This window comes from Populus trichocarpa, chromosome 17 (genome assembly GCF_000002775.5).
Source record: "Populus trichocarpa isolate Nisqually-1 chromosome 17, P.trichocarpa_v4.1, whole genome shotgun sequence".
NCBI lineage: Eukaryota > Viridiplantae > Streptophyta > Magnoliopsida > Malpighiales > Salicaceae > Populus > Populus trichocarpa.
The window spans coordinates 9,867,835-9,873,175 of record NC_037301.2 but is presented as its reverse complement, the minus strand read 5'-3'; the positions used below and the strand labels follow the sequence as shown (position 1 = coordinate 9,873,175).

The following is a 5,341-nucleotide window of genomic DNA, read 5'->3' as shown; positions in this document are numbered from 1 at the left end:
CCTAAGCATTTTAAAGTCTAGTCCGTGAAAGGAGCCTCGATTAGGTTCACTTGTCATTTGATACCTTAATAGACCTGACTCTGATTTTAGTGAATATTGGACTAAAATAACATCCTCAATTCTGACATTAGTAAATATTATACTAAAAAAAAGTTAATATCCCTAACTTAAAATAACATTTTTTATTCTAGCAATGATGAGTATTACATAGAGAAGTTTTAACACTCTTGATTCTGACGTCAATGAATATTAAACTAAATATTTTATTCTTGAGAAAAGTAAAAAAAATATATGAGGAAGTGTTGTTACTCTTAACATTTGAGGCGCTAACTCGCTATTCATCAATTTATCTTAAATATTAAAAGTAAATAACAAAACATTTTTTATTAATTAGGTTTTGAAAAACCAAGGTTGGTTTTTCTTTTTCTTTTCTTTTTTGAAATTTAGATAAATTTATTAATGTGCCTTTTAATTTTGACCAAATTCTAATACATGCGTAACATGCATGCAAAATATTTCTTTTATTTTTTATTGTAATGCCAAAAAATATATATATATATATAAAAATAAAATATGCTTAAATATTTTTTGGATTTTTGTTGTGAAAAGAAAAATAAACGTTTTTTTTTTTTTTTTTTAACAATACTAAGATATGCAGCCATGACTTTTTTATTAAAAAATAATATAAAAAAAAGACTCGGCCATGCATGATTTTAAAAGATAACTTCAACGAAACCATGACCGCTCACATCTCCGACAAACCATGACTCCTCACCTTCTCCCATAATCCAAATCATCCCAAAACCCTAAACACACCTTAACCTCAACCCCCATGCTCACTACCTGCAAGCACCTCGTTTGCCAACCCCTTTTCTAAACAAAAAAGAATCAATTCAAGAACAAAGCCAGCCCACCACCAATCCAACAATGTATAACCACCATCAAAACCTAACCCAGCCTACCATGCCGCTGCCAACTATAGCCTTAAAACCTGTGATTCACCTATATTTTGAGCGATTTCATTAATCTTGGTTGGATTATCAGAATTTGAGAGAAACATTTATTAAGTATGGAGAGGTGACTAACCAGTTTATAGCCCATAGAAATAATTGAAGAAACTGGAGATTTGGTTTTGTTTCTATGAAATCAAATTCTATGAACATGGATCTTCTTCAAACAAATCAACGGTATTTGGTTTGGAACATATAAGCTGCATGCCATCTGACGCGATATCAGGCAGTACCTGGAGGGTCAGAACAACAAACCACCAGTCGACCATATTCCTGTACCTGTTAAACAACAGGGTTTAAGAAGTTATGCCATGGTGGTATGAGGTGGTAATCAAAATAATTTGTCTACTGTAATTCAGGAGAAGCAAAGCAAAGATGCTAGTGGTAGTCCGACTGTGCCTATGCATTTCAATATTATCCATGATCCTGTTGGGGAGGAGATTGTGTGGATGAGGAATAGCTTAGTGGAAGTGATAAGCGAAGGAGTCAATTATCAAGAGATAAAGCATGCTTCGATTGATAATGGAGTGCAATTCACTGGTTTCGGTTTATGGGTGCAACACAAGTTCTCGTCTTATTTGATTCTTGTGATGTTATGATGGAAGCATTTGAATTGGATATAGTACCATGAAGTTTATACTTTGATGGATTAAGACCTAACATTGAGACGGATGGTCCTATCGATCGGTCTGCTTAATTGGCTTGAAGTCACTGACCTACCAATTACTTATTGCAATGTAACTAGCATCAACAAGAATCTGTTAACATATGGCAGAGTTATTGAAAAAATCAGTTTTCAATACAGCATTCGTGGTCATATTAACATTTTAATTGGAACAAGACAAAGCCGATTCATTGAGTCAGAAATCGTAAGCTGAGAGGAACTGATTATCATGTTACTATACAAGAGCTTGATCCTCTGCATTTTCCAGTCTTTGAAGCTAATGAGTACAACTTGAAGGCCTTCAACCTCATGCTGGAGGAAGAAGATGATGAAACACAGTCCAGTAGTGATGGTCCTCAAAAGGCCGTCAGTGTGGCAAGAGGAGAAGCTGATAAAACAAAGTTGAGTAGTGATGGAACTCCTAAGGTTGTCAGTGTGAAAAGAGATGAAACTAGAATGTGTAACAAAAACGCTGTGAATGAGGAACTGAATGAACTCAAACAATCAATTCAGCTTCCACCCAATGGTTATTAAATGAAGGAAACACAAGGTGAAGCTCTTTTTTTCCAATGGCAGTGTTCAGCAGGTGGGGGATGAACGTGAGGTGGAATCACCAGATTCATTAGACTGTGAAATCAGACAAGGGAATCTTCGTTACATTCAAAATTATAGTTCTACTGTAACTGCAGAATATATTAATGAAGATGAAGTGTAGGGGATTGTTCAATGCGAGGCAGGCTTTGGGTTTTGGGAATGTGAAGGACTTGACAGTTTTGGCAGCAGACATTAGAAGACAGGTGGGTAGCGAGATTGCAGATTAGAATGTAGCTCAAGAGGTCAATATGCTGCGATAGATTTGCATGAACCTATAGCTCACTGGTTTATGGTAGATTCAGTAAATAAATGCGGGTGGGATTTTGGTAAAGTGTGATGAAAGTAAACTTAAGGTTCAATTAATTAAATATAGTGGGCAATGGACAACAATATTTGGAATGCACATTCAGAAGAGTTTTAATTGTGCACTTATAGGAGTTTATGCGGGCAGTCTGGTCAATGAAATGGGAGGAACTTCTTATTTTACAAGCTGATTTTGGGACCCCATTTTTTTATTATTAATGAGGATTTTAATGAAACGTTGCATCATCATGAAAGAAACAGTAGGTATTTGAATGAAATTGGCTATAAGGATTTCAGGAGATTCATTTTGCTTGTAATCTATATTGGAGTACCCCCTAAATGGCCATCAATATACAAGATTCATGGTAAATTGATGAGACATATTGATAGAGCCTTGGCAACACGAGGCTGTCATTTGAAGTTTTCAGGACCGCTTTTCACGGGTATCCAAGAGGGCTGTCTGATCGTTGTCAAATGGTCCTAGGGATGCAGTGTCAAAACTAGGTCTGGAAACCATTCTGATTTATAAATTGTTGGATTTCTCAACCCATGTTTATGAAAAAGACTTGAGGCTTCTTGGTAGGAGTGTTGCTTCAAGTACACTGGCAGGTTTAGTCTGGTTCGTAAGCTTGCATATCGGGCTATAAAATCCAGAATGTGGAATAGCAGAGACTTCAGTAATCAGGATACGAAGTTGATACAGATACAGTGTAATATTTAGAGAATGGAAAAGGAAGGAGAAGATAGATAACTAACACAAGATGAGATTACTAAACTATAAAAACTTAACTCACAGCAATGGGAAGTCAGTAAATGCATCGAAGCAATTTGGAGGCAAAAGTTCAGACAGAACTAGTGCAAGCTATGGGATATATAAAAATACCAAATTCTTCCACTTGGCAGTAAATATTAGAAAGAGCAGAAAAATAATTACACGAATCGACCATAATAACATGACACGAACTTCTCCAAAAGGCATTAAAGAGGCAACAGTTTCATACTTTTCAAGTCTATTTACAGAATACGTTACTGAAAAGGCTAGAATGGGGTCAGATGGTTTCAGTAGACTTTCTCCCACGCAAGTTAAACAACTAGAACAAGATACAACAATGGAAGAAGTCAGGCAAACGATGTGGATGGATCGAAGGCTCCAAGGGCAGATGACTTCGCTTTTACTTTTATAATAAAGCCTGGTATTTAATTGGGAATGATATCTTTGTTTGAGTTTTTCAGACTTGGGAAATAACCATGAGGAATTAACATTTCTTATGTGGCATTAGTCCCAAAATCTAAGCAACTAACAAAATTTCATGAGTAATTTTTATTGCATGGATTGTACAAAATTATTGGTAAACTACTCTCTACCATATTGAAAGTAACTTTTATATCCGGTAGGAAGATTTTAAACCATATAAAAACATTAAAAAAATTTCATTTTAAACAAAAAAAAAATTAAAATTTGAAAAAACACAGTTTACACCTGTTTTCAAATACACCCTAATGGTATATATATATATATATATATATATATATATATATATATATATATAAGAACAAACATCGTGATGAAAACAACAGAACATACAAAATATGTCCTAGCCATGGTATTTCACACTTGGCACTCAAAACAGCAATCTTTGTCCCCTCTGCTTTTGATGCATCACCAAACATCTTCCTAAATTAAATGAAGAAGGTCACATGATTGTAAACAAAGCCACGCAACAATATAGGTCATGGCACACAGTTAACCAAAAAGAAGAAAAGAACACACTCCGATGAGTTATCACGTGAGTTTTTTTTTTTTTTTTTGGAAGGCAACACGTTTCCATCTCCTTTAAAAGACACCAATCTGCAACTTTTCTATTTTGATCTTTTTCATATATTCACAACTTAGAAAAGTCATGTTCTTGTACCTAACGCATAGCCTAAACTACAACCACGCATTCAATGGAAGAAAACATGAGAAAGCTAAAGGATTAGGTTGAGAAACTTGACCTGGGACTGCTACACTCCTAGCTAGCTACTGCTTACTGGAAGATTGTTTTTCTAAGAACAAGCTTTTATGGTTGTCATTGGGAGGTTTTGGTGAGAGAAAGGTTTGGGTTTGTGTTGGGTTGCTGTTTGTGGGCTGAATGATTCAGGTTCTTTGGTCATGTGAAAGCGAGAGGAGGCTGGTCGTTTTTTTTTTTTTTTTTTATAAAAGACTGTTACTGGATAGAGGAAGACCTGACAGCAATGGATGTGGCTGCTGGGAAGAGAGGCTGTCGGTCGATGCTTTGCTGTGAGGAGAGGTTGGTAGTCGAAGCTTTAAGGTGGTTTTTTTGTGCACTGGATGTCGACTTGTGGTTGTTGATGTTAATGGCTACTAGTGGAGGACGACACTGGTGGTGGCTACTAAGAAAAAACAATTTTGGTTGGTGGCCGACAGTGCGTGGAGGACAGTTGCAATAAAAAAATAAGGGAGATGGATTGGTGGTTTTGGGTTTTGATTTTCTCTCTGTATATGTATATGTGAAGTACTTTTTTATTTACTAGAATTTGTATTTATAATATAAAAGTCTTAAAGTATAGAGAATTCAAAGTCCTTGCAAAAACAAATTTATCTCTTTTTAAAAAAATTTAAAATCAAAATTTGTTTTTATAGTTTGTTTCAACTGAATATTAGAAAAAAAAAAACATATATTATAATATCTAATTTCCACAAATTGATAAATATCACCTTAATTTAATCACAATTAGTTCATGATATTTTAATGGCTCATTCAAACCC

At 35.0% G+C, this 5,341-nt stretch overlaps 1 long non-coding RNA gene across 2 annotated transcripts; it reads right to left on the bottom strand.

Annotated features, from left to right (window-relative positions):
- Positions 1–415: 415 nt before the first annotated feature.
- Positions 416–5,027, bottom strand: LOC112324708 (uncharacterized). 2 transcript variants are annotated; one of them, XR_008057785.1, is made up of 2 exons: positions 4,567–5,027; positions 416–1,289 (listed from the first exon to the last, which is right to left on the bottom strand). It is a non-coding gene; the product is annotated as an uncharacterized LOC112324708 (long non-coding RNA). The 2 variants fall into 2 exon arrangements; XR_002978711.2 differs by lacking the exon at positions 416–1,289 and adding an exon at positions 2,734–3,212.
- Positions 5,028–5,341: the final 314 nt, after the last annotated feature.